Source organism: Geospiza fortis, unplaced genomic scaffold, assembly GCF_000277835.1.
Source record: "Geospiza fortis unplaced genomic scaffold, GeoFor_1.0 scaffold279, whole genome shotgun sequence".
Classification (NCBI taxonomy): Eukaryota; Metazoa; Chordata; class Aves; order Passeriformes; family Thraupidae; genus Geospiza; species Geospiza fortis.
The window spans coordinates 2194808-2206925 of NW_005054352.1; the positions used below are offsets into that span (position 1 = coordinate 2194808).

A 12118-nucleotide genomic window follows, 5' to 3' on the forward strand; every position below is an offset into this window, starting at 1 on the left:
TAAAATCGGCGCACAAACACTAGGCTAACCTCCCTAAACAACAGAAAAATCCTCTCCTCCCTGCAAAGCTGTGACCTGTGGTGGTGTTGTTGCACAGAACCCCATGTGGGAAGATGTTGTTTCAGCACATGTACCAGAGGATGTGATGTAGCCTGCCCCTTGGACCCAGCACTTTATCATGTACCCCAGCCCATATCACTGCACTTGGGAGCTGCCTCTGCTGACTCGGACGTAAGCATCCAGACACCACCACACTCCAGAAAGCCAAACCAGCACTATGGGCTACGTCTGCTATGCAGATACATGGCACAAATGCTCTTCATAGTGATTTTCTTGGACATTCACTCACACAGATTTTGAGCAGCCTTTATTTTTTTTTAATTTTGTTTTCCCTGTAGTCATTTGAAGGCAAAATGCACCTCTCACTAAACCTATTCCAGAGGGATTTGTGATCTGATTGTGCATTTGTTCTACAAATGAGTCCTACCCTAACCTGCCAGTCATTCTCTTTGCATAATTTCCACAAAAGCCTGAGGGACTTTTTCATGAAAGAGGACTTGAGGGTCAAGCACACTTTAGAAGAGATTCTTCTTTTTTTTTTCCTTTTTTGTGTTTCAAAGTAAACTTAAACAGCTTTAAAACTGTTCAGTATTCCCAAGCTGAGATCAGAGCCAGGCACAAAAGGGCAAATTGTGGCCCAGGTTTTCAGTGTCTGAGGCTTGTTTTCAACAAGTAAAGGGACCACTCACTGTTCTTAGACCCAACACCAAATTTCCACTGATATCAGTATGCCTGGACTGAGAGTGTGAGATTCCTGAAAGAATTTCAGCAAAGTCAAACATTCAAAAGCTGTGTCATCACACCAGATTGCACTCTGAGAATAGCAGGAAGGAATTAAATTGCACACTGTAAAAATGTTAGCAACCACATTTCATTTTTGAAAAGCCAATTTATTTGTCCTGAAATAGGAGTTGATTATATCTCTTATTACTGTTACAAGAGCTTGATATATCACAAAGTGGAAGAGTTACAACATGTACCAACTCTCAACCAGGAAAAATGAACCTGATTCATAATTCACTTTGAGAATGTCTAGTTAGTCAATCAAGTGATTTGTAATCACAAAGGCTGCCAGGAATTGAATGAATAATGGACTGTACTAAAATCCTCAGATTTTCTAGTATTCTTATCTCATTATGTGACTTCTATTGCCATTTCTGATACTTATCTCTCTTTCAGCAGAATAAATTAAACTATTCATATATACTGAAAAGAATTTATTTGACTATTTAATAAACAAATTGAGTGACCACTCGATGTAACAACTGAATGTGAGGTTTTTCTCCACAGAAGCTAAATCTTTAGGAAGTGAAGCTTGAACAGAAAAAAAGCTTTTTCCTTCCCCACCTCCCCCGCAATTTTTCCTCTTGAAAGGATTTTTGGAGTAATCAATCCTTACCATATATCATATTGTTATAGTACAATTTCTCAAGTTGTTTTATAACCATAGAAATTACATAATTCATATAGCATGGCGTTTGTTAAAGAGCAACTGCTTTACTCTCTTTCTGTAGCTGAGGAGCATCTTTACATTGCATGATCATTTAATAAGGAATTACATCCAAATCTGTGTTTTTACCATAGTCTGGCAGAATCAGATAGTTGTAGACAGAGATGAAAACAAAACACAACCACCTTAAATATGAAACTGTGCTGAAGATGCCGTTTAATATGTGTTAATCATATTCAGAAGTGCAGATTTTTAATATTTAGTTTCTCTTCCAGGTTTTTGCTGCAAAACAAAACTTCTGAGCCATGTAACTAGCATTACTTCAGAAGTCCCTTAATTGCAGTTTCTCTTACATTGAAATTTTAACTTATTGTTTGCTATACTATTCATTGTTATCTCATGCATTTCTAAACATATATTTTCAACATCCTGACAACTGAATCAGTCATTTTTTGAGAGATTGGTGCACCTATGCTCTAAGATTCTCTATTCCTGGCCTCTTCCCCTACCTACAAAGCAAGTCCGTTGACAGACAATTGCCTCTTGTCAATTTGTACTGATATAATTTTCTTTTTCATGGTGAGGGTCTGTGTGACAAAGAATGAATTGTGAAGTGATAAAATTGAATTTATTATATATTTTGATGTTATTTTAGCCAGAAGGATTTTAAGGAATTTACTTTATTGATCATCCAGATGAGAGGCTTACACCTCCCTATAAACTCAAAGGTCATTTCTTATTTAAAAAAAAAAAAAAACACAGAACTTCACCTAGCAGTGAAATACAACCTATCCAACCCCAAAAAGTGGTAATGGGAAAAAACAGTCATTTCTGGAAGTTTTGGATCAAGCTTAGAAATAAACTTGAATTTAGAAAAGCAGGATGTAATTAGCCAAACTGAGTTATAGTCAGGGTGGTTTTCCTACTGTTGTAGGCATTCCCATGCTATTTTATAATGATTGCAAGGGATCACTGCATGCATTTTAAACCTTCTCTAAAGCTGTTGTCATTTCTAAGGGACAGCATCAAAACAAATGTAAATGACAACTGAAGTGTAACCATGAGCAAAACTCATGTTTTGGCACATTTTTTTATTTCCGGTGAAAACATAATATTCTAGTCTGTGGAAATGCTCACAGACTAGACAGGGTGACATTGTGACGATGGATGAAGAAAAAATTTTATAAAATCAAAATGGCAGCTTTGAAAAGATAATTTTGACTCAGTTTAAAAAGCTGAGAAAAATACAAAAAGCACTGTAAAATCTTGGGTAATTTTGTCTTTACTATTCAAATGTTGGGGGAGAACCTGAAAACATTACTCAGAAGATAAGAAACAAAACAGTTTTGATAGAGAAATATCATAGTTAATTTTAATGTCTTTTCTGACTGCTGAAATAATTTTTTAAAAAAATTATTTAAAATCCACAGATAATGGAGTGCACAAGGTCAAGATGTGTTGTTAGTGCAGGGTGCAGTGTGGACTAAACCTATGCATTTTTCCAGCTAGTGTCACTGTCAGTGTTTCTAGCTGAAGGAGTCCTATAGCAGTTAGTCAAGAATGTTCATGTTGAGCTCTTCAAGAAGAATGTCTTACAGGGATCATTTTCACTAGAAAATGTAATGGTTGTCATGTTAAAAATCAGTGGATTTTGGAATGAGACAACTGTACTTCCCTTCTAGAGCCATGATCTCTACCAACACACAATTACGATTTACTAGTGATGGTCTTCTTGATATATTGGACTACAGTAAAGCCGAAAAGCTGATTAGAACCAAAACTGCAATTTTTAAACTTCCTTTAATATGGTGTAAACTGAAAGGAGTTCTGGTGCAGCTAATTTTAATAGCTACATAAAGTACTGGAACTATCTAGCATCCCACCATTTTCAATATGTTGCCTGTGATCTTAGTAATGAGATGCTAGAGTGGCAAGCCACATACTTTTTACTCACTTGGAAAAAATTAATTATCAATACAGCAGTGGCTGTAAAATATGAAGCAAGAAAGTCCTACTCATTCATTTGGAGTTTTAATTCACACTTTCTGTGGAAAAGCAGAAACATATTACTCATTGAATGCTGAGTTCTAACCAAACAGATTGAATTATGGTATTCTTTCCATGGTTCTGCAAACAGCAAAACTTTGATCTGCAATATAGCAACACCTAATGCAGGGAGGTGAGTTTTACTGCTGCTATTTTAAAGCTTCATAACAACAGAGGTAAATGTGTAGGCAAGAGATCTACTCCCAGATACTGTTCAGAAGTGCATGAGTGTTAACCACTTGTACAAATTTCTAGATAAATTTAAAACAAACAAATTTCATGGAGGAAAAAATCAATCTACTTGCTGGGAGAACATGTTTCCAGAGAAATAATGGTATCCAGTTTTTGGGTACCTTGCTATAACATGGTATTTTTTTCTAACTCTTCACCTGTCTATTTGAACTAAATGACTTAGAGGTGAGCTGCAAGCAGCAGGACTGATGCCCTTTAGCACCTAACTTCCAGCTTTCATGTATCCAGCAGTTCCCTGCCTACCTACGCATACAGCCACGAATGCACAACCTCCAATAATACAGGGAGGGGAAAATTGCTCCCTGCTGCTACAGGGAAAAAAAATTTAAAGTAAAAAAGTTACTCCCTGCTACAAGGGAAAAAACTATCAGAGCTTTGGCTAAATTTTTCTCTTTTCAGTCAGGATCTTTTCTTTTATATGAAGTTGGGCCAGGGTCTAGTAGTTGCCTTCTACAAAATATATGGACCTGTCTTAGCAAGGCACAAGTCCCCATTGTGTCCATCAGAAGGGACTTCTTTGTTTCTCTTCCTTGCAGGTTTATTTTTCTTTATATCTGATGATTCAGGCTGACCAAAGCAAATATTTGCATCTTGGAGAACTGCAGGGTTTCAGCACTGCTAAGAGCAAGTCCCACACTCTTACAACTTGTGAGCCGTAGCACTTAATGTAGTCAAAAACTACCTTGACTGGAAGATTCAATTCTAAAACAGCTGGTCTCCTCTTTGTCATGAGCCCCTTATAAATATGAATTTTAAATGACAGATGAGACTTCAGGATTGCTCTAACAAAGTGTTTTGATGGGCTCTTAAAATGTCTGTTTTCAGAAATGCACTGAAATTGCAGTTGCTTCTGCAGAATTCAATGTTATAAGAGCTAGACTAACACAAAAATTGGATATGACCAAAGTCAAATCCAGTGTTTGTATTTAACCCAGCAAACCCTAGGAAACAATCAGCTTGTACTTTCTTAGCATAAAGAATTCATGCATTAATGAAAAGAAAGTTTGACAAACATGTTATTCATCACTACTTCTTTTTGTTAGCTTATGGGGTGAGGGAGAAAAGTCTTCAGGACCAGTCTCTTCCAAATTAGCTAAATGGGAATAGATATGCCGAAGTACAGCCAGTCAGAACAGCACAAGGCCACAAAACCACCATGTGGGCAGAGTCCAAGCAAAACTCTACTTATGTGCAAATCCAGCATTGGCATAGGTCTGTTTTGTCCAAAGATGAGCCAGTCCCAGGGTCACAGCTGAAAACTGTGTGTGGTCTGTATGCACCAGAACTGCAGGGTGAAGCATGCAGATTCCAGCACATCTGCCCTGGATGCCAGAAATGGGAACTGAGTTTTTTAAAAGTGCATCTTAGCAGATGAAGTGGATGCATCTTAGGGTGGCTTTTTCCCACTCTAGTCTGTTTTTCTCCCTGGTGGGGAGTGCTTCTTCACACAAACTTCTCCCGATCGATAAAGTGACAGCCCTAATGTATAGTTAGTGTGCGTGAGGGTCATACAGCTGTCCCTTCAGTAGGCATTAATCCTACTTTCAGAACTATGCAAGAGGTTTATGTTTGCTAATCTAACAGACTCTGTTTCTTTCCAGATCTGAAGGGATGAAAGGATGTGAGCTTGACTTAAGCGTTTTAAATTTGGTCTGTGATGGATTCTGCCTGTTTTATTACAAACTGGAGGGATAGGGGTGGAAATCTGTCTCTGCTCCTAACTCAGACTTTCCAAGCCAAGAATATTGTTATCATTATTAATCAAGAGCAAAACTTTCCTTATTGCCTAGCAAAGGAGCAGAAGGATTCCCCTCTGTAAGCTGAAAAGGATTGGCAAGGAGAAAGTGGCAGAGGGAATGAGAGCGTTTGCTTCCTAGCAAGACAAATTCTGCCCTGAGAGCCAAGCCTCCCTGGGGCTTGGCTATCCAAGCAGGAAGAATGTGAACGGTTGCATTTTGTGTCTTTATTTTCAAAGTTACTTGACAGTGAAAAACTATCAGGAGTGGGAATGCCAGGCAGAGAGGCTTCTGTGTTAAGCCAGAAAAGTGGGGGTCCCTGTTACACCACAGAAGCGTTTGAAGGAAAGTTTGCAGCATTCCCCAGGATAACAGCATTTCCCAGTCTGCCATGACAGGAGGCAGCCAGCCTTTTCCTTCTGCAGGATAACCCACACTGCAGGGTTTCCCCTGACAAAATAGGGATTTCAAGGGATTCCCAGAAGTGAAAACAAGAATGAACACCTTATGACTACTTTTAAAGTTCCTTTGAAAACTGCCAGGTGGAGAAGGGAAAGTTAGACTTGACAGACCACAGAGGGATCTCATGCAAGGAAACGCAAGAGCATTACTCAGGCAGAGCAAGGCATATTTTCTTGTGGGATAACAAGGAAACCGTGCTGTGACCCTAGTACTGGTATTTGGATTTCACCTGAAATTACAGAAAATTAAAAAAGAAAGTAGTAGGCTAACATCCTCTGAGAGAGGAGAGGAAAAAAATAGTAGGGCTGTAACTTCAAAATTTCCTAGATTTGCAATGCAGTGGATCTGTACTATCCAGTACAGATAAATTTACTGTCTCTTTGAAAATAGTTATTGAGCTACACACATCACAAGTCAGAGACAGAGGTAAAATAAGCATTTCTCTGCTCTCCATGATATCTAAAAGTACTGGTTTTGCAGAGCTTTCCACAAGCCCAAGGTGTAAAGACAGTAGTCTATGATAACATTACGCACTAGAAGCGCCTGAAGTTTAACTTTTGGAGACTAGATCAATACAGTATTTAGTGCTGCATTGTGGAAACAAACAGAAGAGCATAGCTGACTTGTCTCTGCTGCAGATAAAGCAGGTCTGAAAAGAGCAGTGCTGTGGTCAGAGTAGCAGCAGCAGATCTCGTTCTCTTCCCCTCATGGTTCTGCAATCTGCACCAAAAGGAGTGCCCAGCTCCCTTTTTTCACCACAGCTCAACACTTCAAGGTCTGATTTTTTTTATCAGATTATCTAGAAAACATGCAGATTAATTGATCTGGGAGATTCCAGTCGCATCCACGCCCACACACATCAGACCAGCAACTCTGGGACCTGACATAAACTACGTCTTATTTCAATATCCCAGACAGGTAGATGCATAGAAAATTGGTTAGATGCAGGTGGTCTGGTGATTTTAAGAAAGAATGAACCTTGAAGTTTATGCAATCCTCCTGTAATTCCTACCCCTCCTGTTTAGCATGAACAGAACATTTCTCTGTGACCATCAAATGCCCACTGCTCACATCCAACTGCTTGTTCAAATTGCTCTTGAGACTAAACAATTCCCACCAAGACATGGTAACCTTTTTATTAAAAGGGAAGAGGTGAAAGGAGAGAAGATGGACTCATTTAAGGAATTAGTGGATCTACACCATAAGGAAAAAACTTCTTTACAGCTTCCCTGGGTCTTCAGGATTTTGTTTCTATTTTTACAAGAATGGGCTGATTTGTCTTAGGCTGTTACTGTCTATTACTGCTGAAGTCCTGGAGAAAGGTGGGAAGCGGAGAATTCTGGCAATCTGCCTAAAGAGAAATCAATGAAACAAATTAATCCTTCACAGGCTGCAATGACACAGTAATCCATCACTCAGAGATGCTTTTATACACAAAATCAGAGAGCAGAGGAAAGAGCCCTGGGGGACATCACAGACAACAACTTACAACAATACTGGGAAAATACTAAGGAATCAGTTTATTTAAAGAGGATAGATTTCAGCTGATTGCCTGTTTACTTTTATAGATATTTTTCTCCATGCTGCTGCAAAGCTCTGGGCAGACAGCCCTACCTGCTGAGCACTAGCTACCCTGATCCCCTCCGTAGACTTCCAGGAGCGGGTGTGGAAATGAATCTTTTTACCCATGATGGGCAAGTGGCTGAGAAACTGACTTTTGGAGGGGAGGGTCTCTGATGGTCCTCCGGGCTTTGCAGGATCGGGGCCCTCAGGCAGCAAGGGCACTTATCCTTACCCACTTTTTCAGCTCCACGGGATGTATGTGAAGTAGGGTGGGAGGGGAGGCTGAGGGCAAGGAGTAGCCCACTGTCCACATTGTCAGTTGTCACCGGCTGTGAGGGCAGAGAGGCTGGGCAGAATTTGACCCGCTCTGCCCCTCTATCCTCGCACCCCTTTGCGAGTCCCCTTTTCGGGAAATGGACGTGCAGCAAAAGATACGGATTTGTCAATACCATCGACAGGTGCTTAAAAATCACTTAGTGGTATCCAAAAGTACACCTTCCCCCCACCACTTCGAGGGAGGGGGGGTTGCTGGGAGCGACACCTGCTGCCGGCCACGGGCGCCGCCTCAACAAAACAAAAACAAAAACAAAACCACACGTGGCGCGGCTGCAGGGCCTGCGCTGTCTGGCTCCCGCACCCTCGCTGACTGTTTTTCTCTCCCCGTGTGGATGTGACTCCTGTTTCGAAAGTGGGACAGAGCCGGGAGCATCACCCATCCTTCAGGGCGACCCCCCGAAGGCGGTGGGAGACGGGCAGAAGTTCGGCAACACGCTGGAAAATCAGCGGAAAACTCGTGAAATGGCTAAACTGCCGAAATTCGGCCGCCGGGGCGCTCTCAGGAGGAGCGCTTCTTTATTTTAATTTTTCACTCCTCCCATGATAAGGGCAAAAAGGTGATTTTGATATCTTGCTTCCATATCGGCTTCGCTACCCTGCACACTTAGGAATCATATTTTATTCCGAAATTCCCCTACTTTGAAAAGGCTGATAACGTAAGGATCCAGTGATGCTGCTGATGTCGGGAGAAATATGCAAATTGGGGAACCTAAATGCTTTGAACAGACATGCGTCTAAACATGGAGATCGCCGTTGATGGAGTCAGTCTGTTCCTAGGAAAGTGAAGAAGCACAGAATTAAATCACCAAGAAAGGGAAACAAAAGTTTCTACAGTGTAACTACATTACTCCACCTATACTATTACCTTTCAGATGACGTCTTAAAAGAAGGCAGACTCAGTACAACCTTCATATTCAAAAATTGGCTGCGTTTAGGCCAGTGAATCTGGACTGATTTAAAAAGGCTTTTTCATCCTCCGAATCAAATGAAGTCATCGTTAATTAGATGTTTTCTTTTAAAAATGTCGCTATTCCCTTGATTAGATACTCACAAACTTAGTGAACTTCTTAGTATCGGGACCATCACTTTTGTGGGGGTTTTTCGGGTTTGTTTGTTTGTTTGTTTTTTGTTTGTTTGTTTGGGGGAGGGGGGTGGGGCGGTGGTTCAGGCTGAAGAAGATTCCCCTCTTGCACTCCTATTTTCTGGGTGTATGTCATTCATTTTGCTCATTGGAATGCCTCCTATGGGGATTTCTAGGGGTTATCAGTATTCCTGAAGGGTCTATGTGAAGAGGGAGCGTCGCGAATTTAGTCCCTAGAGAAGAAGCCTGTCAGTGATCTCCGCTGAGATGGCAAGCATTCCCAGCCAGCCCAGGCGGATTTCGCCTTCAAAGGGTCACTGGGGCCCTCTTGCCCTTCTGGAGACACCGCCAAAGGGACACTTCAGTTCTGAGGAGAGGGGAAGAAAAAAAAGTAAAGGCATTTCTACCTGGTAGCTCGGGAAGTTGGCAAACAAAAGAAAACCCGCAGCTCCAGCAACTCGGGCTCTCCAGCTCGTAGTGAGAGGCATACAGGGGGCGTTTCTCGGATTAAGCGTTTATTATAGGTGTGCTTCCTGCCTGCTCGGCAGACCTGAAGGGAGGAGACTTCTCCATCTGCCCCCGCTGGCGCTGGAGTCTCGGAGTTTCGCAGCCCGCAGCAAAGCTCAAGTGTGAGGAAAAGGACACAGCGGCATCCCCCAGTTTGCGATGGGACAGGAGGTTATCAGCCCGCGGGACGGGCGGTGCGTGGTGCCTGAGAGGCTCTGCAGCTTATAGACGGAGAAGCGCGGAAACACCCTGGGTGAGCCAGCCCTTTCCTGGGTTGGCAGGAGAAACCAGGGGCGTCCTGCTTAATTATGTATAGCCTAATAGCAGGTGGAGTTTTCCACGTGTTTTGCTTCTAAACCTGCGACCTCTTCAGATTCCCCCCGGCAACGCTTTGTGCCATTTAAACCCGTCTTCATCCTGCTTAGACAGATTCAACCGTGTGCTTCATATGTCTCTCTCCCTGTATTGGCTCCAAATAAACGGATCATGAATGTAAAACTATCCCCCCAAGACATATGACTAAGAATTGTCAAGGAGACTTTGGTCCACTATCTGTGTCTATTATGCCAGTCACTCATCATGATCCCTTGTGGTGTGTCATACGTCATGATGACACTGATTCATGACACAGTTTAATGCTATTCAGGGATGCTCCGGCATAGCACAGCATCCTGCCTCCACCCCTCACTTTTGCAGCTCGTTATAAATGCATCCTTTACATCGTCTCCAAAGGATCATTGCACCCCCTAAATTAAAAGCAACCGTCCCAGATACTTTCTGGTCAAATGTGCCCAGCTCGGGGTTTCTAGGTATTTTCCTGTTTAGGAGTTGTTTTGCCTGTCGTCTCTGCCTAGTTTTTGCCTCGGAACCTTCGGCGCGGTGACTGTCTTCACCGTTCCTCCACTCCCAGCCTGGGGCTAAAGGGCAATCCCAGCTTATCTCGGGGGTCTTTGCCTCCTGCCCTGCGTTCGGCGCTCAGCACTCCTGACATTAAACCGAAAAAGATGCCTGTCCACACATGAGCTGTCTATTCCCCTTGTGGGAGAAAGTAAGAATCTCCATGCTGAGCACTGGTGGGAGAGGCCAGCGGGCGGCCGAAGGGCGGCGAGGAGCGCGGGTGGGTGAGGACGCAAATTCGCCTCTCTCCACCTCCGTGCACACTCAGCACGGGGGCAACCCCGGGCTCTGAGGGTGTGCATATGGAGGTCGGTGCAACCTCTGGGCTCTGCCCGCGGGGCTGCAGAAGGGATGCAAACAATAGCGGCTGCAACACCTGCGACCCACAATGATACTGGAATATATACAGTAATATGGAGTAGTTGCTCTTACCGCTTCCAGAGGGAGCTCAAAGCTGGAAAGTCAAGGTTAGAGTCCTCCAGACTGTAAACATTTTCCACAGAGCACGTCCACAGTGCAGGCAGATGGACAGGGAGACGAGAGAGAGAAAAAGAGAGAGAATTCTTCGTTTGTCTCAGAAGGGACTTTAAGATTCATTTAACATCATGTGATTAGGGATAAAGATTCTGTGAATGTGTAATCATCATAAAATAATGTTTAGCTACAGCGCGGGGCTGAAAAACTTTTACCTGTGCACGGTGGGAAGAAACACAAGGGTGATGCATGGTCAGCAAGGATGCAAGGTGCAATAATTAATTCACTGCAGACCACAGGACTCTTTAGCAAGTATGTAAAGTCTGTCTGGAAATAGCGATTTACTTGTGCATATCCATGCAAGGATGTCACGCGTGTTGCAATGGAAGTTTTTTGGCTGCATGTGAGCACATGTGACACCTGTCTACAGGATTTCGGGGCTTGGGCTTGTGTGATACGCCCCTGTGTGATATGCCCAGCCTGTAGCATGGGATGTTCACCTTGCTCTGCATGTTTCCCCTCCATGTGATTCCACACGTGTTAATGTCACGTATTATTAAACGCAGACAATCCCACTCTGCAGTTCGCAGTTCATCAGCGGCTGACACTGGAAATTTAATGCTGACCTGGAAATCCCACACACAGCTTGTGAAGTGCTACAAGCATGCAAGAATAGCTGGGATTTGGGTCTGGACAGAGAGATTATTCTATAGGGTGCTGAGCTAGACCAGTGCTCAAGAGGTCAAAACTTACCTTCACCCTCATCCTCACCCTCATACTCCTCAACCTCATCTTCCAGCCTGCTTCGTGCCCACCCTGTGCTGCCCCCTCACCTACCCAGCCTGAATCTCAGCTCACACGTACAGACACTCGCACAAGCTGTACCTGCCCCCTGTTCCGCCCAGGGGGAACTTTCCCTCTCACCATCTCTCCTCCCACATCGCTCCCCCGGGAAGGAGCCGCTCCCTGCCCCTTCGGTCCCAAAGACTCCGTATAGTGTCACAATCTGCATATAAACCACCGGGAATAAGCGACAGGTTCGTGTGCTTCCGGGAAAACAAGCAAGTAAAATATATATAGTTGAACCCAGAGCTTTATTGCTCTGTTAGCAGCGAGACAGCCTGTACATGTAAAAGGCGGGGGGAAGAAGACGCTGTGTTACAGAGTCACCACCTCCGCCCCGACAAGTCATTATGCCTCTAACCCCCCGCCGCCCCCCCAATTAGCCGCATCTCACGAGGGTGCTGCTCACGC

The 12118-nt window shown here is 43.3% G+C and overlaps 2 long non-coding RNA genes across 6 annotated transcripts in view; both read right to left on the reverse strand.

Annotated features, from left to right (window-relative positions):
• Positions 1 to 10947, reverse strand: part of LOC102042684 — a 76515-nt gene extending 65568 nt beyond the window's left edge. For all 5 annotated transcript variants that reach the window (XR_004082002.1, XR_004082001.1, XR_004081998.1 and 2 more), the window contains exon 1: positions 10823 to 10947. This is a non-coding gene — a long non-coding RNA (uncharacterized LOC102042684). The remainder of the gene's footprint in view (positions 1 to 10822) is intronic.
• Positions 930 to 10791, reverse strand: LOC115948149. Its single transcript, XR_004082003.1, has 2 exons — positions 8544 to 10791; positions 930 to 7357 (listed from the first exon to the last, which is right to left on the reverse strand). It is a non-coding gene; the product is annotated as an uncharacterized LOC115948149 (long non-coding RNA).
• Positions 10948 to 12118: the final 1171 nt, after the last annotated feature.